The sequence below is a fragment of the Equus asinus genome, chromosome 22 (assembly GCF_041296235.1).
Source record: "Equus asinus isolate D_3611 breed Donkey chromosome 22, EquAss-T2T_v2, whole genome shotgun sequence".
In the NCBI taxonomy this organism is placed as follows: domain Eukaryota; kingdom Metazoa; phylum Chordata; class Mammalia; order Perissodactyla; family Equidae; genus Equus; species Equus asinus.
In genome coordinates, this window is record NC_091811.1 from 36,762,143 (window position 1) to 36,788,163 (window position 26,021).

At 38.9% G+C, this 26,021-nt stretch overlaps 1 protein-coding gene across 6 annotated transcripts in view; it reads left to right on the plus strand.

The window, feature by feature from the left end:
• Positions 1-8,154: 8,154 nt before the first annotated feature.
• Positions 8,155-26,021, plus strand: part of STK38L (serine/threonine kinase 38 like) — an 81,029-nt gene continuing 63,162 nt past the window's right edge. For 4 of the 6 annotated variants that reach the window (XM_070495177.1, XM_070495178.1, XM_070495179.1 and 1 more), the window contains exons 1-2: positions 8,155-8,292; positions 15,931-16,006. The gene's annotated coding sequence lies outside the window, so the exon portion shown is untranslated. The remainder of the gene's footprint in view (positions 8,293-15,930; positions 16,007-26,021) is intronic. The other 2 variants (XM_014846874.3, XM_070495180.1) reach the window with 2 other exon arrangements.

The window sequence follows — 26,021 nt, forward strand, 5'->3', positions numbered from 1 at the left end:
CTAAATTTTTTTTCAAGTTTTTTTTTATTGTGGTAAAATATAACATTTTTTCCCCCATATTTACTATAAAATACTGACCCTCCTTCTGATATTTAATTATTTTTTTCTGGTAACAGTTATTTTCCGCTATATAGGTCTACCTAAATTTTCCCAATTACAGATGAGTAAATTGAGGTTTAGACAGTTTAAGAAATGTGCCCAATGCCACAAGACTAAGGATTCAGCCCTTATTCCAAATGTGGGCCCCAAATGTGGTCCTCCTTCCATTATACAGTGTGACATAGTAGGGCCCCTCCGCCCTGCTTGGCCATGTGATCAGTCTGTCTTCTTTCTCTGAGCATGGGCAGTTTACCCTAAACCATGGGGAAAAGATCTGCTAGTTGCCCTCACATCTGGCTTTCTCTCCAGGCTCAGACCACAGAACGAACATCTACCAGCACCCGGGCCACTACGGGGGGTATGAGTTGGAGACATTCACCCTCTGGCCTGTTCTTCCAGTCCCAGGAATTTCAACATCTAAAAAATAAAAATAAAAAAATAAAGAAAGTAGATAGTTGAAGGAGTAGGACCTGAATAGGGTGGCTATAAGAAAAGGAAAGAAATCCCCACCCCAAAAGACGGGAGGTATAAAATAGAAACCCCCTCAAAATCCTCTTAGTTTGTAGATTTTCTAAGACCTGACACCATCTATAAAGAGCTAATTCTAACAATTCAAATAGACTTTGACGCAGAATAATAATCACTCATAAATCAACTTTTCCTCTCACATATTCTATATTAAATGGGCTAATAAATTGTAGAGAAAGAACCAAATTAAGCATAGAAACTCTAGTGCAGATCCAAAATCAAACTATATACACACATGACTTATAGTTAAAAATAGGGGTGGTATCATTAAAATTCCTTTTAAAACTGGAAAGTGGTCACTTTTTCAATATATAATAATTTTCAGTGCTAGATTCACAGAATGTAAATAGTCCACAACAAAGTGACTACAATTTCTTAGAATGTGTTCAAATTATTTCAGTTTTTCTTGGGCTGCCTACATTAAACATGAATGGGTTTTTTAATAAGTTAAATTCCACAATTGTGATGAAAAAACAGTCTTTGGGGTGGTTTTCTTTCTCTTACTTGAGAAAATGAAATTTTTGGACTCAATCTTAAAATTAAGAATAAGAAAGATGGTGAGATTTAAGAAAAAAATTTGTTTTAGTTTTAAAAAGGAAAAGTTTTTAAATTTTAATTATAATGTTAGTGAATTTTTAATATCAGTGAATATCATTTTTAGGAGACTGAGGACACCAAAAGAAATTTACTTTTTTCTCTTTTAACTTGATATTTAAAAATTTTAAACCGTATCAAATATAGCATATATTATCACAAAATATTATATACTGTCTTGCATTTTTCTTTTTGTAAAGAGCTTAACTATCAGTTTTTCTTTAAAAGGTGGAAAAAAGGAATCATGTTATATCTAGCATTTGGACAGTGTTTTTCACATATACAATATGTGGTTGTCATGAGTACTATTTGCCAAATATTTCTAGTTTTCTCTCCTTCTTGGAACGTCAAGAGATTGTACCTCCTGAAGGGGTAACAGGGCACATGTGTATGGTGACGGATAAAAACCAGACTATTGGTGGTGAACACAATGCACTCTATACAGAAACTGAAATACAATAATGTACACCTGAAATTTACACAATGTTAAAAGCCAATATGACCTCAATAAAATGAAAAAATAGGGGCTGGCCTGGTGGCATAGAGGTTAAGTCTGTGTGCTCCACTTCAGTGGCCTGGGGTTTGCAGGTTTGGATCCTGGGTGCAGACCTACATATCATTCACCAAGCCATGCTGTGGTGGCATCCCACATACAAAATAGTGGAAGACTGGCATAGATGTTAGCTCAGCAACAATCTTCCTCTAGCAGAAAGAGGATGATTGGCAACAGATGTTAGCTCAGGGCCAGTCTTCCTCACCAAAAAAATTTAAAAAAAAATAAACAAAATAATAAGTAAATAATTAATTAAGAAAAAGATTGTACCTCTTGGCTCCCTTTTATTTGTATGGGGCCATGCAATTCCTTCTGGTCAATGGGTTGTGAGCAGAAGTCTCTACGTGAGACCCTCCAATTTTGTCCTTTCCTTCTGCCATGAAGATTGGCATTGTTCAAGATGATGGCTGTCCTGTTGGCCTGGAACCTTGAGTGACTCTGATGAGCAAAGGCTTATTGCTGACCTGAAAAGGACATAAAGCGTAAACAATAAATAATTCCTCACCATTTTAAGCCACTAAAATTCTGTGATTGTCCGTTACTGCAGCATCACTTGACCTCATCTTTTTTTTTTTCCTCCAGCTTTTTTTTTTTTATTGAGTTATTGATAGGTTACAATCTTGTGAAATTTCAATTGTACATTAATGTTTGTCAATCATGTTGTAGGTGCACCACTTCACCCTTTGTGCCCACCCCCCACCCCACCTTTCCCCTGGTATCCACTAAACTGTTCTTGGACTTGACCTCATCTTACTAATGCACTATGCTCTATATTTCCCATTTCACCGATGGAAAATCCACTGTTTATGTATCTCTGCTAGTATCAGGAATTTGTAAAAATTAATAAAGAGTAGACAAGAATCAAAGCAAGAAATGTCTGACAGAGATTTTTTCTCTCTTCTTGGATATAAGCATCACCAAAAACATTCCTTAAACGCAGAGAATCCACTTGATTTGTAGTTGACAAAAAAAAAGTGTTCCATTCTGAAACATGCTTTTGTTATATCACTAATTAGTATTAGTGGTAATAATAATAACTATCTTGAACTGAGTGTGAATACATTCTAGGTCCTATACGAGGTGCTTAATTTACATTATCTCATTTAATTTCATTTCACCCTAAGAGGTAGTTATTATTCAAACTGAGATTTTTCTATCTTCAAACTAGTATTCTTTCCATTATGGTAATGATGTTTTATGGTTCACGAAGTACTTTCATCATACATAATCATATTTCATCTTTGCAGCAACTATTGTATTGATATTCTCCCATTTTACAGATGAGGAAACAGGACTTCAGAGAACCTTTGTGAGTTGTATGAGGTCATGCTGTAGTAACAGAACCAGGTCCTTGAAATACAAATCCCATGTTGTTCTTTGTTACACTTTGCAGAACAATAAACATAATGCAAAAAGGTAGTTAGAAATAATATATTTTTCACCTTTCTTTAATGCTTTTCTTCAGGCTTCTGATTGACATAGGTGCTTTCCACTTTTGGGGAGAAATAGTCTAAACCTTGGAATGCTTTAAAGCCTAGGTGATAAATAGTTTGCAGTTTAGTCAAGCTGCTTGAAAATTAAGGCAGGGATCAATCATAAGTCATTGTGTCCCAGTTTATAAAGTGCTCTGCAGAAGGCAGTCTGCTCAGAATTCTGAATGGATGGTCATGTGTTTGATTAAACGGTCCAGTGAAAGCCCCCTGAAGCTTGTAGAACAGAGCCTTCATTTTCAAACAAACAAAGTCAATTGCATTTAGCCTGTCTGGGCTAGAGCCCCTTTCATAGTCCTGGCTATGAGAAGAGGAGGCAGGAGTCAAGCACTTTTAGTGTCAAACTGGAAGCTTCCTTTCAATTGTTCTATCTCATCAACTTTCCATTTTTTCCATGGCAAAAATATTAATGGATTTCCATCAGGACAGTCCCCCAGGAGAAATGAAAGGCACCTATTCTTTCTCACTTAAAAAAATCTATTGGCATAATATCGTGCGTCATAATCTTTTTTTTTAATAATCATGTATGTCATTGAGAGAAAATTTTTATTTTAGTATCTTTCTTTTCAGTCCTCAAATATATGTACGAATGTGTATATTATAAATACCTACATATACACACATATATTATTTTTCAAATAATTTTTGTACAAAAGACAGAACACTTTTGGTAACCCGTTTTAGAAGAACTCCCAAACCAAACAATGTATTTTGAACATCTTCTCATGTCATTAACCATTTACCTACATATGATTTTTGACACATGCTATTACACTGTATGGATTCACCATAATTAATTACACCAATCCTATATTTACACATCTAGATTGGTTCCAACTTTGCACAGTTATGAATAAACAGTGCTGGGATAAACGTCCTTGAAAGTGAATTTCTGCCCATTACTGCGTGTTTGAGGCAGTAGTCTTCTTAAGCCCATTTAAAGTATGGGGATTACCATAATAATGGTAACAGCTAACATTCATTGAGCATGTTGTCAATAGGCAAGTGATTTCAAACTAGTTTCTCTGTCTCCAGATTCCATGTTTTTGCTTTTGCTCAGTAGTACTTCTTTTATCTACTACTTGGAATCTGGATTGCTGGCTTTGTCACTCTCTATTGGGCCAATTTTAGATAAGTCACTACAGCTCTCTGAGCCTCACTCAGCTTCATCATCTATAAACTGGGGATAATACCTAACTCACAAGCTTATTGTAAAGATTGAATAAGATAGTACAAGCAAGGAGCACAATGCTTGGCACACAGAAAGAACTCAATAAATATTAGTTACTCTTATTGGACTATCTACGGATAGAAGCAGGAATTAACATTACTCTTGTATTTATACGGAGGGGAGTACTCAACCAGCTTCTCTTGATAGTCTCTCTTTTTTTATCATAATTTTTTATGCTTTAAAAAATCTCCATATTTGTAGTTACATCTCCATTATCATTCTTACTATTTTTGTCTTTTCTTTTCTCCTGGATTAGTCTTGCCAAAGTTTTTACTATTTCTTTGACTTTTCAAAGAATCACCTTTTGGTTGTTACTGGTCATTCCAGTTTTTAAAAATCTCTCTTCCATTAATTTCTGCTTTTATATTTTAGAATTGTATGTGAATTTGTTAATCATAACATAATCTACATCCACTTGAAAAACAGAGTTATATATAGGAGTGGTTATATATTTGATCTCTGATACATAGTGCACATAAGGGTTGTGGACCCCTGGAAGAGATTTTGCGCTACATCCTTCTACTTTCTTTGGATTTAATTTGTTTTCTTTTCCAGGTTTCCTGAGTTGAGAGATTCGTTCCTTTATTCTTACATTTTTGTGTTTTCTGTTAAATGTGTTCAAAGCAATAAATTAATCTCTAAATACCGCTTTGGCCTAGACCACAGTTGCAGAGTTGCATATATAGAAAACCAACTTTACTCACTTGGTGGAAGGGTTTTAATGTTTCCTTCTGTTATCCTTTACTACCATCATTTGGAATTCAATGGTTATTTACTATCTGGTAGGCCTAGGAGAGTAAAAGTAATACTAAAGAGTCCCTTTAGTCAAGGAGCTTACAGTTTCACATACGGAAAGGAAAATCAGATGAATTCTGAGTGCTGACAAGGTTTTCACCATGATTTTTCTCACTCTCTCTGGCCGAGAATTTTAGTTTGTCCGTCTACATTTAGCACACATTTGGAGAAGAGGGAATAAGTAAAAGATAGGGGATAAAAATTCTTATTCCACTATAGGTTAACAGTTAGCAATAGCCATGATGTATATCTGTTACCCGAGTTTATGACCTGAACTTTAATTCTAATGTTTGAGAGAGTTGACAGTAACAGTTTTGGAAGGTCTTACAAACAATCTATTATTTAGGCCCAGGGTTCCTAATCTGTCTGTAAACTTTGATGATAAAATAAATATGTACACAATCTATCTATCTATCTATCTATATCTTAACATATATTATACGTATATTTATATTTTTTCACCAAACCCTAATTGAAAATTAGCATTTCTTCCATTATGAATGTAGTCAGCAAACCACAATAATATTAGCAACCTGTGACTTTGCCCCCAATAGAAATCACTCATATTTTCTACCACGTTAAATTTGTTGCTGATATCTCAAAATATTGTTTATGTGCATCACTAGTGCAAAATTACTGTAGGTCCTGATCTTGTTATTTAATGTATTAATAAAGAAGCAAATATACAACTATTATTTATCCATGGCTGTATAATAAATTACTCTGAAAATCAGTGGCTTAAAACAACAAATATTTGTAATCTCACAGTCTCCACAAGCCAGGAATCTGGCAAGGTTTAACTGGGTCTGTTGGCTCAGGGTCCTTTCTCAGGCTGAAATCAAGGTGTGAGCTGGGGCTATAGTCATCTCAAGGCTCAATTGGGAGACAATCTAATTCCAAGCTCACTCATGTGGCTGTTGACAGGATTCAATTTCTCATGGGTTGTTGGACTGAGTGCCTCAATTTGTTGGCGACTGTTGACTGGAGACCTCTCTCAGTTGCCTGCCCCACGAGCCTCTCCATAAGACAAGTCATGGCATGGCAGCTGGCCTCCGTCAGAGTAAGCAAGGGAGAGAGAAAGAAGAAAGGAGCAAGATGGAAGCCAAAAGTCTTTTGTAACTTAATTATGGAAGTGACATCCCATCACTTTTGCTGTATTTTCTTTTTCAGAAAGAAGTCACTAGGTCCAGCCAATACTCAAGGGGAGGAGTTGTGCAAGACAGGAATATGAGAAGGTGAGGATTATTGGGAGTCATTATAGAAGCTGCCTACCACACAACTATATCACAAATTCGCTTTTTACTATTTTGATAACTGTATATTAATATAATCAGTTTCCTTTGTAGCCCTAGCTAGTTTATTTTATGCATTTTAGAACACTATTCTAAAAAAGAGTTCATAGATTTCATCAAACTTCCAAAAGGGCACATGGCTCCAATTTGTTTCAGTTCAAGCACTTTCAACAGCCTCCTGGGGGAATTTTTGTTTTGAATGGCTTCAATTTAGAAATTGGAGGTCAAAGCTTTAGTCAACCCATATTATCCCAGTCCGATACCCTAGACTAGTCCATATTACTCTAGTGCCATGAAAAAAAGCATGGTGTGTTATTTGGAAACATAAATTTGCTGTAGAACACTCCATAAATTGTTCTCAATCCTACCCACTTGAACTGGTATATATATGTGTGTGGTCGGGGAGGGAGCTGTAGAGGCTTCTGTCGAGTATGTTTCATCACAATTAAACCTACTTAGGCTGTATATGGCAATAGACATTTGCACCTCAAAATGACCGTATGACATAGGTGGAACTGATTTCCCCCCAAATACACAAATTACTGGGCTAGTGCTTTTTCTGCTACCAAGCTACGCATGAGAAAGCACAGAGTGTAAAAAAAGAGAGGGAAGTGATGTCATGATGCTTCCCTAAGTGTTTTGCATGTGTCACCGGCTCTTGGCGAAACTAAAAATAATTATATTTTCTGCAAAAAGCACAGTACCAGCTTCGTATATTATCTTAGTAGTCTAAAAGTCACGGGTATTTCATGAAACCTCCAATATTCAAATTGAACATAAATTTGTCAACAATTGGAAATGATTCTATTATTTGGCTTTCCCAATAAGTTTTCACTCAAAACTCAAAGACATCATCTTCCCAAAGCCATCCCTTCTGAGTTAAACTGTAGGGAGGTGATTTTCCTCACAGTTCTTTGATCCTAAATAGGGCAGCCCAGTATGGTCAGTTATTTCAAATTTTCCAAGATAATCCAAGCAAGTTTTTCATGTATGCCTCCAAGTGTTTGTGGCTTTTCCAAACTTGAGTCCCTTTCAAGTCTCTAGAGTCGAGTCACAGTGAAATGGAAAAGGGTCAAGAAAGCTGGGTCGCTTCTAGATTCCATGGCTACCGACTAAACAACTCGGTCAGTCAATCCATCTTCGTTGACCACATTTTCCTAATCTGCAACATGTGTGGATTCATGGAGATTATCGCTAACACTCTTTCTGTTTCTAACATTCTCTGCATTACATTGTGAAGCATTGAGAAAAACTCTGACGACATTTACGACATGTGACATATTACGGCAACACACTAGGCCGCTCTCAAGAGAGGCTTGAATCAGCTTTGACTAGAGAGGAGGGAAGTGAGGCGAGGCTGATCAGGGAGGAACCAGCCAACTGTTCAGCCAACTCTGCCAGGGCCAATCAGGAATCCACCAGACGCAGCTGGGTGGAGCCGGGGGGGGGGGCGGCGTTGACGACAGAAGGCTACTTCCGGCTTTGGTGCGTATGACGTCAGGGCTGAGTCGGACCGGCCCAGCCACCGAGAAGCCGAGGAGGGAGGGCTCGCGAGAGTTCAGGGAGTCCGCCCCGAGATTCCGGTGCGGCCGCGGGTCCCACCTCCCGGGGGCGGGGCGAGGGCGGAGCGGGCAGCAGGGAGCGGACGGGCGCCGGGCCGGCTGCGGTCGGTGCGGAGGCTGAGCCGGCCGCGGGCGCGACCGGAGGCAGGTGAGTGCGCGGATGCGACGCTCGGCGGCTGGGGCTGGGGGGCCCGTCTCGCCGCGCCAGCCCCAACTCTGCGAGCAGGAGCAGGAGGAGAGCTTATGGGTCTTTGGGTGTCCAAGGAAAGCCGGGCTAATTTCGGGGGTGGAAATGCCTCCGGGGAAGCCCCGGCGACGGCCTTGGCCCTCTTGTTCCCCGGGGTGATACTGGCTCCGTGTGTCCGGAGAAGTAGCCTCGAGCCCGGGGAGGAATCTTTGTCCTTCCCTGCGCCTTTCCCCTTCCACTCCTCGGCCCCCGAGCACCCGGCTCGCGGTCCCCGCCTGGGCTTCATAAACAATAACAAATGTCGCGGAGCCTCTCCTGGTAACCTCTGCTCTCCCGTCCCGTGCCCTCCAGCCCATGTCACCGACAGGAAGGATTCTAGGCATGGCTCTTACGTTGTGGGGGCTGTTTGTGTACCATTCCTAAAAACTGATGCGTCAGATTGCTAAACATTTCTCAGATACACGGAGTAAAGCCGCCCAGCTCCCAGAAGCCACGGAGTGTTCAAAACTGGTCTCAAAATCTGTCCCTACCGCTGGACCCATAGACCCTGCTTTTCAGCATCATTTTCTCCCGCTCCCTTTTTTCACCTTTACTATCGGGGGACAAACGAATGGTGGTTTGGTATGGGAATAGGAAAGCTTGTACCCGATTGAGGAGGAGACGTCTCACCTTTAAAAAGTTGCCAGGTTGACAGCAAAAGAACAAACTTTATTTTCCAAACCAGTGGCCTTCCGTTTACTGATGCTGCTTGGTTTTGTGGGATCGCTTTTCGGGTTGTAAGTTTGGAGGAAAGATATAAAAAGAAATGTGGGGCGGGGGTGGGGGGAGGGGGCTGCGGGGAGAGCTGGTGTGCTGGAAGAAATGGCTTGTCCCAAACCTGTGATGCTGCTGTTCCTCACTTGATAAAATGCAGAACCAACGCTCTTGTCTATTTCACATAACTTGTGCTAAGTTTTGATAGACGCCAATTGCTCGGAACAGGCCTGAGTATTAACTTCATTACTGCTAAAATGTGAGGAAACATCTTTGAAGTGTTTTAATTTATGCCTCCTGGTTGTGAGATGGGAATGAAACCTTGTCTTTTAAGGGGTAGAGGTGGAGTGGGGACTTAAACTTGTCGGGTCTCCCTACTGTAAGGCAGAGTTTATTGTTGTTTAAACCCAGTTTTGCTTGCCCAGTGCAGGTTTTTGAAAGTTCCTTGTCTCAGTCATATATGTATATAAGATACTGGAAACCTCTTTGTGTTTGATTGGCCTTTCTTTGTAAGCCTCAGGATATATAAAACAAGTTTACTATGCTGTACTCAGTAGCTGAGAGGTATCGTATGTGAATTAGCCACTTTGATGACTATTTGAGGGGAGAGAAATTAGTCCAAAATATGATATTAAATTATGATGGCATTTGTTCATCAAAGTACTTTTATGTGAAAAATCCTAATCTCAAAAGAAGTACAATGGATTAAAAAAAATTTGGTTTGATTTTGCTTGGCTTTGTATTCTGCTCCTTGTTAAGATGGCTGATAATGTTTCCCATTTGGTCGGGGTGTGTTTAGCATGAGAAACAAACTGGGTGTAGTTTTTGTACTCTGTTGAAAGGCCTGCCACTGGGGAATGAAAAAATTAGACTTAGAAAAACCACATTAAATGGGTGCAATTCTTCTTTAGGCTTTTGTTTTTCAGTTTGTTTTAAAATCAGTCATAGAGTCTAGGAATATTTATGCAACTAATTAGATGTCGTCAGTTTTTATGCTGAAAAATTAATTTCAAAAGGTAGGACACTATAAAAACAGAGGAACAATTGTACTTTGTAGAAAATGGTAATAAAGCAGTGAACTCAATTCAGTCATTCGTTTTCAGAAAAGTTCTGTTCTCTCAAAGTTAAGGGCAATATCATTGTGTTAGCAAAGTTGGATAACACTTTAGCAAGTGCTTTCCCAGTGAGCTGGGATAAGTTGCAGGCTTTTGTGTGTGTGTGTGTGTGTGCCACTTTTTTAAGAGAGAAAAAGAGGGCGCAAATCAAAGCCAGAAAGATTTGCATCTCAATGTAATATTAAAATGATTTTATTTTACGTAAATAGTGTAGGATGAATCAAGCAAGCATCTTGTCTTCTAGCATCCCCAGGATTACGTTAAAATCAGCAGATGGGCAAGTTGTGATTAGGTTAGACTTGACGTATGCAGAAATTATGCTACTGTATTTTTATATTTAAAACACCATGAGCTTTTTGAATGTGATAATGAAAGTAAGCTTTTAAAGCATAAGAAATTTTAAAAAATTAATTAATTCAAGAAGATATCCTTGGTCAGTTGTTTAAAAATATTCAATGAATCCTTCTTTCCTCCTCCCCCCCCAAAAAATTTTTTTTTGTTTAACTCTTAAGAGAGTACTTAGCAAGGTATGACCAGTACTTAAGTGTATTGGTTACATAAAGCTCCTGTCTCCAGGTAAAGGTTTGCTAATTGACAGGGTATTATTGTTCAGAGTCTTTAGGGAGAGAAATGAAGGATAACAGTGAATATTATTTGCTGTCTGGTACACTCAGATGAACTGTGGGCTCTGTCTTCAAGGAGATATAATCTAAAGGGAGGGAAATGTACTCAACTATAATACACGATGCATTTTCTGGAGAAGCCAGGAGGGAGGGATTAAATTCTAGACCAATTAAGGAAGGCTTTGAGTCAGGAAAGGCATTTGTGTAGATGATTTGGATGATCTAGTCGTATGATGATCATAATAAGCAAACACTTTATATAATGCTGCTTGCTGCTAAACTCTTACGTATGGTAATTTACCTGGGTTTCATCCTTAGAACAACTGTACGGAGTAGGTATTTTATTATTCCCATTCTGCAGACAGAGTAATTGAGGTACCAAGGTCAGATAACTAGAAAATGGTGGAACAAGGATTCCAACCCAGGCATTCTGGCTGATGCTTGTATCCCTGTGCCTAAACATTATCCTTATTTTCTCTCCTATTCTTGATGTTCTTTCTCGGCTCTGTAGTTTCAGAGAATTGATTTAGGAAAATATATTCCTCCTGCACCTAAATTTAGGGATCAGTTTTTTTAGAAAGAGCTCCAAAATAATGAAAACCCAGGTAAATAAGTTATTTTTGGCATGTTAGATATTTAATCCATTTTTCGAAGTTGCTCTTGGTGCAAATTAAATGTAACCATTGAGTAGCACTTTTTTTTTTATTGAGTTATTGATAGGTTACAATCTTGTGAAATTTCAATTGTACATTAATGTTTGTCAGTCATGTTGTAGGTGCACCACTTCACCCTTTGTGCCCACCCCCCACCCCACCTTTCCCCTGGTATCCACTAAACTGTTCTTAGTCCATAATTTTAAATTCCTCATATGAGTGGAGTCATACACAGATTGTCCTTCTCTCGCTGGCTTATTTCACTTAGCATAATTCTCTCAAGGTCCATCTATGTTATTGCAAATGGAATGATTTTGTTCTGTTTTGCAGCTGAGTAGTATTCCACTGTATATATGTACCACATCTTCTTTATCCATTCGTCTGTTGCTGGACACTTAGGTTGCTTCCACGTCTTGGCTATTGTAAAGAGTGCTGCAATAAACATTGGGGTGCATAGGACTTTTGGGATTGCTGACTTCAAGCTCTTTGGATAAATACCCAGTAGTGGGATGGCTGGATCGTATGGTAGTTCTATTTTTAAGTTTTTGAGGAATCTCCATACTGTTTTCCATAGTGGCTGCACCAGTTTGCATTCCCACCAGCAGTGTATGAGGGTTCCTTTTTCTCCGCAACCTCTCCAACATTTGTTGCTATTAGTTTTAGATATTTTTGTCATTCTAACGGGTGTAAGGTGATATCTTAGTGTAGTTTTGATTTGCATTTCCCTGATGATCAGCGATGATGAGCATCTTTTCATGTGCCTATTGGCCATCCGTATATCTTCTTTGGAGAAATGTCTGTTCATGTCTCCAGCCCATTTTTTGATTGGGTTGTTTGATGTTTTGTTGTTGAGTTGCGAGAGTTCTTTATATATTATGGATATTAAGCCTTTGTCAGATATATGACTTGCAAATATTTTTTCCCAGTTAGTGGGTTGTTTTTTGTTTCAATCCTGTTTTCATTTGCCTTGAAGAAGCTCTTTAGTCTGATGAAGTCCCATTTGTTTATTCTTTCTGTTGTTTCCCTTCTCTGAGAAGGCATGGTGTCCGAAAAGGTCCTTTTAATACTGATGTCAAAGAGTGTACTGCCTACGTTTTCTTCCAGAAGCCTTATGGTTTCAGGTCTCACCTATAGGTCTTTGATCCATTTTGAGTTTATTTTGGTGAATGGTGAAAAAGAATGGTCAATTTTCATTCTTTTACATGTGGCTTTTCAGTTTTCTCAGCACCATTTGTTGAAAAGACTTTCTTTTCTCCATTGTATGCCCTCAGCTCCTTTGTCAAAGATAAGCTGTCCATAGATGTGTGGTTTTATTTCTGGGCTTTCAATTCTGTTCCATTGATCTGTGCACCTGTTTTTGTACCAGTACCATGCTGTTTTGATTACTGTAGCTTTTTAGTATGTTTTGAAGTCAGGGATTGTGATGCCTCCCGTTTTGTTATTTTTTCTCAGGATTGCTTTAGAAATTCGGGGTCTTTTGTTGCCCCATATGAATTTTAGGATTCTTTGTTCTAATTCTGTAAAGAATGTCATTGGGATTCTGATTGGGATGGCGTTGAATCTGTAGATTGCTTTAGGTAGAACGGACATTTTAACTATGCTTATTCTTCCAATCCATGTACATGGAATGTCTTTCCATCTCCTTATGTCGTCATTCAATTATCTCAGAAAGGCCTTGTAATTTTCATTATATAGGTCCTTCACTTCCTTAGTTAAATTTACCCCAAGGTATTTTATTCTTTTTGTTGCGATTGTGAATGGTATTGTATTCTTGAGTTCTTTTTCTGTTGGTTCATTACTGGAGTATAGAAATGCTACTGATTTATGCAAATTGATTTTATACCCTGCAACTTTGCTGTAGTTGTTGATTACTTCTAAGAGTTTTCCAATGGATTCTTTGGGGTTTTCTATATATAAGATCATGTCGTCTGCAAACAGCAAGAGTTTCACTTCTTCCCTCCCTATTTGGATTCCTTTTATTCCTTTTTCTTGCCTGATTGCTCTGGCCAGGACCTCCAGTACTATGTTAAATAAGAGTGGTGATAGAGGGCATCCTTGTCTCGTTCCTGTTTTCAGGGGGATGGCGTTCAGTTTTTGCCCATTGAGTATGATGTTGGCTATGGGTTTGTCGTATATGGCCTTTATTATGTTGAGGTAGTTTCCTTCTATGCCCATTTTGTTCAGAGTTTTTGTCATAAATGGCTGTTGGATCTTGTCAAATGCCTTCTCTGCATCTATTGAGATGATCATGTGGTTTTTATTCCTCAGTTTGTTGATGTGGTGTATCACGTTGATTGATTTGCGGATGTTGAACCATCCCTGTGTCCCTGGTATGAATCCCACCTGATCCTGATGTATGATTCTTTTGATGAATTGCTGAATTCTGGTTGCCAAAATTTTGTTTAGAATTTTTGCATCTATGTTCATCAGTGATATTGGCGTGTAGTTCTCTTTTTTCGTGGTGTCCTTGTCAGGTTTTGGTATCAGCATGATGTTGGCCTCATAGAATGTGTTAGGAAGTGTTCCATCTTCCCTAATTTTTGGAATAGCTTGAAAAGGATAGGTATTAAATCCTCTCTGAAAGTTTGGTAGAATTCCCCAGGAAAGCCATCTGGTCCTGGGGTTTTATTCTTTGGGATGTTTTTGATTGCTGTTTCAATCCATTGAGTAGCACTTTTGATAAATTTGATTTATTACCTAGTAGTGTACCCATAATGATTTGAAAGTGATAAGTTATAATGACATTAACTCCTTTGCGTAATGGAATGTTTGAATCATTGTATATTTTGGCGTGTAATTTTTTGAAATCACTTGGCACTGGGTATTTTTTTGGATTGAACTGTGAAGTTGGAATTTAGTTAATGGTTGAATGTCAGTCTCAGTCCTTTTAGTTTTTATTTCCTCAAACAGCTAAATTTATAACACCTGAATCAGGATTTTGAGTAGAGTGTCACACATGTATGAAATGAGACAAGTTCGATCACTGATACTTGATCTTAGGGCAACTTTGAAAGCTCTTTGGGATTGTGAAATAAAAGCTGCTATAGAAATGCGCTGTGCCTTGTATAGGCACTCAGTAAGTGCTTCTTTGTTGAATGAAAATCAGTTGGAATGGTCCAACTGATTTTATTTGTGAAGTTTCAGGAATAGTCACATTTGTTATGGATTATCTAAGTACTGGGATCACAATAAACACAATTGGATTTCAAAGTTAGGATAAAGAGTGTATCTAGGTGGTGGTAAGGGTACTCCTCTTGTTACCTCTCTAGCAAGATGCAGACCCTTCAGCTCCTTTGTCACTGCCCTCATTAACCATACTCATAGTTTTAAGTAGAACTCCAGAGGCACAGGCTCTGTGAATTAATATCGTAAGTGTTCTCTCCTTGTCTGAGTTGGGTAGGTTCTAGAAAATCCACGTCGTAGGACAGTTTATGTTGATGAACTTAAAACCTAATGGGAAAAGTAGCAAAACTAAAGCCAGAATTTAAAGCTCATAAACTTAGATTATTACAATAGGACAAAAATAGCAAAACAAATTTTTAAAAAAGATTTGCTGTTTACACATCTTAAATTAGTAGTGATAATATATTATTTCCATTTAGCACCCCCGATTGACAAAATTCTCAGGATCTTCAGCCCATAATGTCATGGAGATGCTTAGAAGTCAGCTATGCTTTGTTATAAAAAAGTTAACCTGTTCCTCTGAGATAGGCACCCTCCCTCTTAGATGATCTTGGCAGAGGTGTTAGGGAAGACCTTAGCATTACAGGTCATGTAGTGAGCTGACCCTTCACGCTGATGTTGTGTAAATTCAGAAAGACCTCAAACTTTGGCAATTTGTCTGTACCTTATGATAGTGGCGCTTGTACTGTGCTGAGCTTTTAAATTCTTAAACTAGCTCCTTGCCTTCCCCTGAATTGACACTAGACCACGTGACAACCCAAATTGATCTTGATTCTCTGGCCACACATACAGAAGGTTTCCTATTTTCCTTGTCTTTTGAGGATTCTTTTCACATATTACAATATATAAGTTTCTGATCCCATATGCACAGGCAGCATCCATTGTTTTCTTCCCTTTTACAATTATTTGCTGTTTCTACATCTGATTCAGGAGGGGATTCCATTCCTCTTCTTCATAATTTTGGAATACTTTTACTGCTTTTGCAATTACTGAATATGATGAACTTGATAATGTTTAACACCTCAGAAATCAGCCACAAATACAACTACTTCCCCAGCCTAAAGAACAAGATGGTAGAAACTTAAATGCCCCTGCATGATTGCTAATATCATCTATTTTTGGCAAGCAGAGTCACTGTGCCATTGCTATCGAGCCTAGCTTTCATTCTGTCTATGAAAATTTAGAAAATTGAAAGTTTGGAAACAGAGAAGCTTCTGTTCACATCAGTAAGCATATTTTTTTTTCTTTTGGTCCTGTTCTCCTTCCATACAGTCATTGCTATTCTGCTTTTATGACTTGGAGATTCTGGCTACGGTTCTCTAGATTCTTCTGCAATCCTGGAGACACAGTAAGTAATTTGTACATTTAGTATGAAAAAATGCTTTATGTAATCTGTGTTTCTCAAACTGTCTCCCAACAGTAATATATAGACTTAGGTCTCTGTATATCATCTTCCCCTCTGACATGTTCTTGGCTCCTTTTTCTTCCTGAATGTCACCAATCAGGGTGCAGGTCTAATAATAATTTTATCAACAACAGTAACCATTTACTCATCACTTACTTTCTACCAGACATAGTGCTAAGTATTTTATATAAATATTCTCTCATTTAATCCCCACAGCAACCCTATGAATTATATTATCTCTACTTACAAATGAGGACACTAGAGCCTAGTGAGATGAAGTGTGCAGGGTCACACAGGTCCATAGTAAGTGGTGGAGTTAGAAATTGATCTCCAAGATCCAGGTTTGTTTTCTTTGGTGTTGCTTAATTTTATTTAAAAAACTTCTTTGCTATTTAATTTACCTCCTTCTTCTAGTCCCACCTGAGTTTTCTTTCTTGCCATTCCTGCCTCCCTCTTTTAGGAGTTATTTACAGTTTTGCATGTCAAACATAAATTCTCTTGGGAAAAGTACACAGAACTAATTCAGCTCTGTTCAGACTTCCTGTGGACGGGAGGGGGACTTGCTCTTGGAGAGAGTTTATTGTAAGAATAATACTAGTAGCAACTTATATTTATATTGTGCTTTAGAATTTTAGAAAGCATTTTTATCCATTTTCTTAGTCCTCAAAGCAAACTTAAACTCTGATCTTTAGATTAAAAGCTGCTACAGACGGTTTGCTAAGGACTCTACAAAATTAGTTGATGAGACACAGTTCTTGCCCTCAGCAACTTTAATACTGAAGTAAATGATATAATCAGATGTTCTGACTTCATTCAAGCCAATTAGGAACAGATAAATATCGTGATAGCACAGCATTTTCTTAAAAGGTGTTTTTTTTTTTACTTTGAGCTTCTTTGTTGGTCAAAATTGAGAAGTTGGGATTTTAGTTCTGCTTTTTGAATCATGAAATGTTGAAAGTCCTCAATCCTTGCGATTCAGGTGAATGATAGTTGTTACTGTTTACCTCATCCTGCACACAACTGTTGCATTGAACAAAAGTAAGGATGATGAAGGAATGGGGTGGAGGGAGGGCAGAATTCATTTCAGAAGTGAAATTAAAGAATTGAGGTCTCTTATAGTAGCACCGTTGTAGGAAATAGGATGTAAACTTTAAAGAATGGATAAGCTGCAAGTATTCCCCTCTGGAAAGTTGTATTATTTGAGAGATCAGAGAGCTTATTTAATGATTTATTTTTGAAGTATTATCTTGTGCCAGTATCTTGTTTTTCTAAATTTAATTTTTACTAAGCTGTGGATGTTTTTACTTAGTTAAGCACTTGCCCCCATAATGGAAACATCACACCATGTTTGCCCTTCATAATTTTTCTTTATTTGTCAGCAGAGTCTGCTTGCCTGGTTTATAGCGCTAGGGAGTTGCCTTTTGTTGTGGTTGTACAATAGAGATCCATTTCATTTGGACACATCTTTCCAGTCTGGTTGAGGATATTCTCCATATGTCCACTATTATCTAGCCAAAAAGAATAGATGTTTTCTATTTTTGTGGCTCAAGTGGAAAAATTTCAGTCCTGAATTGCATGTATTTGACCCATTGATATTCATAATACTGGCAAATCCTAAAGGAATCACAGACTCATGATGTTTTAGTGAGGTTAATCATCATCATTCAACATTTATCAACTATTTGCAGGACACTGTATTAGGTACCATGGCAAAATAGAGATGAGTAGAATGTTTTGCCCTTCCATTTAGAAAAGTTCAATCCAGTAAGAGACATAATGTATGGGTTCAAATAACTATAATTCAAACAAAGTGATAAGCGAGTAACAGGGCACTGTGGGAGCTGAAGAAGGAGAGGTTGCTTCTGGCTGGAGAGATTAGGAAGGCTTCCTATATAAAGTGAAATTTGAATTGATCCTTTAAGAGTGAAGGACATGCCAGGCAGAGGGATTAGCATGAGTTGGATATATCTCTGTAACACCTGATAAATTATATGTTAATTATTACTTCTCTTTCTGCCCTGTTGGATTTGAGCCCATTGAGCTTAGAGAACAGGTGTTTTCAGCTTTTCATTCTCTGTATCATCAACTGCTCCACCTGGTACATTTAATTAAAGTTGTACTTTAGTAAGATTACAATGGCAGTAGTGTATATAGAATGGATTCAAGGGAAGGGAGACCAGAAATGGGAAGAGCAATGAAGTGACTAACTTAATGTAGGAGGCGGATAATGAAGTTCTAAACTAGGTGGGATTGGAAAGGAGACTCTTGGATGGATGGGTGTTGCCCCTTCCTGTCGAGACCTGGGGAGTTCTTTCGCTCTGTGAACTGCCTGTGAGGTACATGCTGTGTGCCAGGAGATGCAGTGATGGGGAGACATGGTGCTCCCTCAGAAACCGGGCAGGTCTAGAAATAATTGTACCAGCACATACCTGCTAGCCTGAAGGAACAGTGAGAGGAGTGCTTAAGGAGAAGGAACCCCTGCTTGGGAAAGTCAGAGAAGCTTTCCAGAGAGGTGGTAGTGTTTGAGCTTAGACTTGAAGGGTGAGTGAGAGTTTTTCAGGCCAACAGGCGGCGGGAGGACGTTATAGCATAGAGATGTAAGAGCCTGTTGAGGGAGTCACAAGAAGCTGGATTCTTTTAGTGTTGGGACATGAAGCTGGAAGATAAATGAACTTGTCTTAGTAAAATAACGTTTTGTTTGCTGTGTTTTTTTCTATTTATTTTGTCCAGCTTTAGCACTCTGAGCTTTTGTGAGGAAGTGTTTCTGTTGCTTCTTATAGCCTAGAGGAAGACCCTCTTCTGTGCCTCCCACCCCCAGCCTGCACATATACTGCCAGTGATGAATTGTGTCTTGCTTCCATTTTGTGAAATTAAACAGAAAAGCTAATGATATTATTAGCCAGAGAGAGAAAGAGAGAAAGCAATGCACTAAAAACCTTTTCTTTTATGAATGCCTGGAGCAACTAGGGTTGTTTTATAGAGAGAATGCAGCATCAAAGCATAGCTTCAGGAGCAGTTGACTTGAGGGAGGGGATTGTGGTGGGACCATAATTATTTACCTTTCCCATAAAATTTTATGGAACCCTTAAGTTCCCAGAACTGTAATATCTAGTGCTAAAGTCCTTTTATTCTGCTTCTTGATTTTTTTTTCTTCTCCACTCTAACCTTTGTTGTATTTTAATAACTTAGTATGACTCTAAACTTCAAATTGTGTCAAACATTGTCCCTGGTTTGCCCTCTCCCACCTTTTTTGGTCATTCAGAAACCTGAATTTGCAAATCATGCTTCTGAACGTTGTACATGTAATGCTAGAGCTGAAAAGCTCTCTAGTTTCCTTTTCACATTTATTTCTTCTGTCCTGTGGATTGGGCCATTGAAACAGAAGATAAAGTTGTTTTTTGAGGACAACCAAAAAGTTAACTCTAGACTCCAATTAGAATTATATCCCCTGGATTTCTAGGTCAGGGGTTGGCAGCTGTGTTAGCTTTAGTGCCTTGAGTGGTAATAATAAAAGTTTATGGGCACTACCAGGAGGAAAGTGAAAGACAGGAACAGGCAAAGAAAAGAAGGTGCAGAGTGGTGGGAGAGGCCTGGGGTGGAGGCAGGAGAAAAGGTGCTTGTGGTTAAAAGAGGGCAAGTACCTCTAACACCTGTTCCAGAACCACATTTTAGGTTAAGTTAAACTGCCAGTGGTCCTGTTGGAAAATACGCTGGCTGTGTTGTTAGGCCAAAAATGACAGTTTGTTTCAATCAAATATTTCTGGATTTAATTTAAAAAAATTGTATATGTGGGGCTGGCCCCGTGGCCGAGTGGTTAAGTTCGCGCGCTCCGCTGCAGGCGGCCCAGTGTTTCGTTGGTTCGAATCCTGGGCGCGGACATGGCACTGCTCATCAGACCACGCTGAGGCGGCGTCCCACATGCCACAACTAGAAGGACCCACAACGAAGAAGATACAACTATGTACTGGGGGGCTTTGGGGAGAAAAAGGAAAAAATAAAATCTTTAAAAAAAAAAATGACTTAAAAAAAAATTGTATATGTACCTGTATCTCTCTATTTTTAGAATTGAGCAGAAAGGGAAACAGAAACCAACACACTTTAAATATTAGTGGAAATTCTAGGTACCTTTCTGAAATGTAGTAAAACATTTAAGACTTAAGCCCATAGATGTATAGCCCCAGACAGGCAGAAGGTGGCAGAAAGGGAAGGGAAGAAGAAGAAGGGCATGTGTTTGGGTAAAACTACATTCTCATACCAACCATATAACTGGACCCACAGCAGGAAAAATAGGGTAAGAAATGAGATCTGGAGCCTGTGCTCTCTTGTCCAGCTAAACCAAGTACTCCTTCCCTTTCAGAAAACAACAACCTCAAGCAACAAGAAATGTTAATTCTTCAAAGTGTTTTTTTTGTCATTGGGCTAACAAAACCAAAGAATAAAAATAGGTATAAGTGTAGTTTTTCTGTAATGGTGACAAAAGTTATTTCTCAGATTGTGGGAGACACTGGATTGAAGTAAAGTCTTTGACACATTGTCAGAATTGAAAGATGCTGTAGAGATCGAATTCTCTACTGTGGATTCCCTCTAATTCCTGACAGGTGGATGTTTAGTCTTTGCCTAAATATTTTCGTTTCTTGCCTAAAGACAAGGAACTTACAGATCACAAGATAGCTAACTTTCATTCCCTTGAATGGTTGGTGTTCTCCAGCCTTCTGTCCCCAATTCTCTTTTCTTCTCACTCTGTGTACTCTGGAGTCTGGATGATCTCATATGCTCTGATATCTTCAGTGACCACCCTCTGATGATCACTTCCAAATCTGTATGTCTTGCTCAGACTTTTCTCTGAGCTCAAGACTCCATTGTCCCTCTCTTTCCTAGATATCACCAGCTTGGTGTGTTCCTCAGGTAACTAGGATTCAGCTTGCCCAGAACTGACTTTGTCTTCTCCCTTCCCAGAGTCTTTCTCATGCTCCTTACCTTTTCCGGTGCATGACATTATTCTCTATTTGCTTGCCCAAGCCGTAGACCTGGAAATCATCCTTGACTCCTTCTTCTTTATCACTCACATCCAGTCATTTCCGAAGTCCTCCTTACTACCTCTTGAATTCTCTCTTTACTCTTTCTCCAGTGTCAGTATCTTCATTCAGTCTCCAAGTTACTGAAACAGTCATCTCCCTGCTGCCGATCCATCTTCCATGTGGCTGCCAAAAGTGTTCTCCTAAGACAGCAATCTGGTTATGTAACTGCCACACTTAAAATTTCCAGTGCTTCCCCATAGCTTCCTCCAGACTCCTTAGCATGGCATGCAAGTCTGAGTCCCTTGAAGAAGTGGTGCCCTTTGGTTTTCCAGCCTTATCTTTTATTCCTCCTTCTACTCACCTCTCCAACTGTCCTAACCACTAGCTTTCTCTGACCTTGGGTCTTACATACTGCTTTCTGGAATGCCCTTTTCCACACTCTCTTGGGTAATTGCTGTTTTCTTTAGTACTCTGCTTAGGCGTCTCCACTTTCAGGGATGCCTTCCTTGACCTCTCACCTCTTGTCAGGGTTAGGTGCTCCTCCCGTGCTTTCCCACAGCATCTTTTGTGTATCTCTTTCATGACATTTTTTATATCCTAAAACACAGTCATAGTTAGCATTGTGGGCATTTACCATGTGCCGGAACTTATTGAGCAGTTACTCTGTGCCCGGCATGGAACAGTGTTAGTGGGAAAGCTCTTCTTTATGCAGCTTTCAGCTGGTTCTCATCACAGAATTAGAGATAATTTCATTTCACCGCAAGGGTGCTATTTGAAATGGCTATTCTGATCTTCTCTGTTTCAAGCTGAGCGTGTTCATTTCATTTGTTCAGATGTCATAGATTCCAGACCTTTTACCTTCCTGTCTACTCTCCTATATGTGTGTTATACTTTGTTGGTTTTCTCTCTTAAAATGTGTGGTTCAGGAGCTGGCCTGGTGGCATAGTGGTTAAGTTCGCATGATCCTCTTCAGTGGCCTGGGGTTTGCGGGTTCAGATACCAGGTGTGGACCTACACACCACTCATCAAGCCAGGCTGTGGCAGCACCCCACATACAAAATAGAGGAAGATTGGCACAGATGTTAGCTCAGCAACAGTCTTCCTCAAGCAAAAAGAGGAAGACTGGCAACAGCTGTTAGCTCAGGGCCAATCACACACACAAAAAAGTGTGGTTCAGTTTTAGACAAAATACAGTTGTTGTAAAAAGAGGCAGCACTTCACAGGTGTGGGGTATCTCGATATGGATGGTCATATTTAAGATGAGACCTCACTTTTCGAGTTCCATAAATGTGAATTTTTTGTGTGTATGTCCAGAAATAATCAGGATTATGGGTATTCACTTATGTTTAGCGAGTGACCAAGAGACTGACATAAAAACAAGAATGCCAGTTAATGAATTTATTAATATAACTGTGAGCAGAATGGAAACTTGCATCATTTGATCAGTGCACTGTCACTCCAATAAGACACTCGACGTGGGAAGCCACTCATTCTAATCAGAATGGGTAATCCTAATGGGGAGTGTCACTAAGCCATGAGAGCCTGATGGAGCCCTTTTTGTAAGGATGCACCTACCCAGTGTTGCCCTGGATATGGTCAGCCTATTTTCACCTGGGACAGTGTTAGGGGAACTCAGGCAAAATCTTGCTTGTTAAGTTCCTGCTTTTATGTGACACTCTTCTCTTAACGCAGTCTTTGTTTAGCCAGAAGAAAACACAATTGACAAAGTTTCAGCCTTCTACATTCATGTTCTAATCATGGCCCCCAGAAGCTACACCCAGCCCACTTTTGATTGGACTTGAGTGTTCCCAGATATTTTCAGTCACACATTTTCTTGGACTGACTTATGTTGATGGCTAATTTCTGCCACTCCATTTGATTCTTGCTGATATTGCTCCCAGAGGGTAACTGCATTTTCAAATTATGAGGGCATTTACTTTGTCCCTTTGTATTGCCTATAGGGCATTGCCAAGGATTGCAGACTTCTCCTGGGATGAGCCAGCGAGTGCAGTGTCGAGTACGACATTCACCTTCCTTGTTCCTGCCCTTATGTGTCTATTAACTCAGCCTTAAGATTGTGTAAACTTTGAGGGGCAGCTATTTCACAGTTTTAATTGGTGTCAAGCTTTATTCAACACAAATCTTTAGTTCCTTATGTTTATAATAACAGTTTCACAATTTATACTTAGTATTTGATTTTTTTTGACTCTAAATATAATTCCTTACCTTTTCTCTATTAAATTTCATTTAAGTTAATCTTCTGTTAAAATTGTTTTGGATTCTGACTCTGCTGTCCCACTTTTGATTATTCTCTCCAGGTCCCAGTGATCCTGAAGTTTTGATAAGGATATTGTCAAAAGCTTTATCCAGCTCATTGGTAATATAGTTGTCTAAGCCCAGCTAGTCTTGCAGAACTTATTTATGAACATTCAGAGTTTTGTTGCTTAATCAGTTATAAATACATCTATTACTCAGGCCATTTTTCTTCATCTTTCTCCTTTCCCTGCCTAAAAAGAGTTGGAGAGTGAAGCTTGTTAAATACCTTTCAAAGAGTCACATAGATTATTTGTCCTGTAGATTTGCCAACAAAAGAAATAAAGTTACTTGGCAAGACTTGTTCCTCCTGAATCCATGTTGATTTTTAGTGATCACCCATCTTTGTCTATTCAAAAACCATCTGCTTTATTATCTGGTTCTCGAATTTTCCTCAGGCTGGATGGTAAACACTACAGTTAGTATTTTGTAATGTCCATGTTCTTTTGTAATGTTCATGTTCTTTCCTCATTTTCAAAGATTGGGCAATTTGTCTCCTGTCTTTCAGCAAAGCCCTCTGGTCTTCATAATTCATTAAAGAGTACGTCGAGCAGTCAGCAAAATGTGGGTTCATGATAGGCGAGCTTGGTCAGCCGGCCAAGTCAAGATTTGGAGTGGATCGGGGGCAGCTCTCTTACAGCCTCCTGTATCTTGGGCTTCAGTTCTCTGGTCCTGGCTCTCCACTTTTGGCTGTCATTCTCCTAAGCTGAGAAAAGAGGCAGCGGTCCAGCGGTGGGGTGCACACTGGACTGAGTTCTCCTCTATAATATAGGGGTTGTACTTACCCCTCAAGGATGTTGTAAAATAGAAATATGTAAGGTGAAAGGTGGTATTCAAGTGTAAGATTTTTAAAAACCAATACAGAAGTAAAAGTTTTTCTTTTTTTTTTCTTGTTAGGTATTAACTACACTATTTAACTTAACCAGCTTACCCAGGCCTTTTGTAAATTTTCTCTTCCAGACATAAATTCAGAAGCCCCTTTTGCAGCCCTTAATGATTTTCCTAAGTTCAGCTCGTTGTGGGCATTTTCCTTCCTGATACCATCCTGTGTTTCTTTTATGGGTGTCAATGTGACTTGTGCCTCCTGTCTTTTCTCTGTGTCTTTCAAAGTCTGAGCTCACTGGAGGGCTCTTCGTGCAGCCTGTCTTTTCAGGATCTTCCCCTTTTCTCTATTGTTAATATCCTTTGCAGTTTATAACTGGAACTTCATTTTTTTTTATACCAAACCATTTCAGATTTTCCTTTCTCTCCATGACTGGAATGAATAGGGACAATACTGTTTGGATATACCTTTTTTCCTCATGTTTTTCTGACTCATTCTCTCTCATCCTTATTTCCTGGATAATTCTAGTAATATAACTTTAAGAATTAGTTACTCTAAAACCCAGAAATTTCAACTTGGTATTTTATGAAGTCCTGAATAGATATAGAACATTTCCCTTGTTATTCTTTTAAATTCATTTTCAGTTTATAATTCACTTTCAACAGAGTTTAAAATGGACATTGTCTCAGAATAAGAATCATGTTTTCTATTTCTTTTCTATTTTCCTCCCAACGCCTAGTAAAAAGTAGGTATTCCACACAGGCCTTTAGTGTAACAGAGCCTAAGAAGTGTGAATGCTTAGGGTATAATTTAGGAGTAATCCACAGTCCTTCCAGTCTATACAAGTCCTACACTTTCTGCCACCTCTTACCTCTCCGAGCTCCTTTTCTTACCACTCCCCCTCTCTCTATTTCTGCCATACTGAGCTCCTTGCTGTTTCTTAGAGACACACTGCTGCCTCGGGGCCTTTGCATTTATAAAGTTCCCTGTATGGACCCTCTTTGCCCAGCTTTTGAAATCACTCCTTTTCACCTCAAACTTTCTTCTCAATGGAACCTTTCCTGATGACCTTATTTAAAATTTTAATGCCCCTCCCAGCCCCTGCACTTTCTGTCCCCTCCCCAACTAGAATGTAAGCTCCATAAGGGCAGGTATTTTGTGTCACCTGTATCCTTAATGCTAAGAACAGTACCTGGCCCATAGTAGGTGCTCAGTAAATATTTATTGGATTAATTAAGCAAAGCTAGTTTAACTAGAAGTCTGTTCTTGAGAGCTTCCTAAAACATAGGACACATCTTCCCTTTTAAAGTCTCGGGCAGGATTTACTTTTCTTCTCTTTGAAGTTTTTGTAATATGTGTTCCTTAATTATGTCCCACATTCCTGTTCCCAGCCATTGTAACCAGCTTCACCATTGCTCTTGGGTTTCCCAGTACTTCCATTTAATCAGCTAATTTCTTCCCTGTGGTTACATTTATATCCAGAATGTTTCTTTCCCTGTTTGAGAGATGGAAGGCTTAGCAAGGCATTTATCAGATGCCTTGATTTTTAGCTGTGGGAGAATTCTAGCAAATATCCCAAAAGTTGTAGTTCCCATCACTATTTCTATGCTAGTTTCAGTCTCCAGAAGATTCCAGATCAGCAATTCTTTATGCTTCTACTTTTCCACTATTGCTCTGTTCCAGTTCAGAGTCCCATTCCATCAAATCTCAGTGATGCTTAGTTGTATTAACACATTTGTAAAATGTCAATTTTCTTTCTTTGTGTAATACCCATATTCTGGGCATGGATAACCAGGAACCTAAG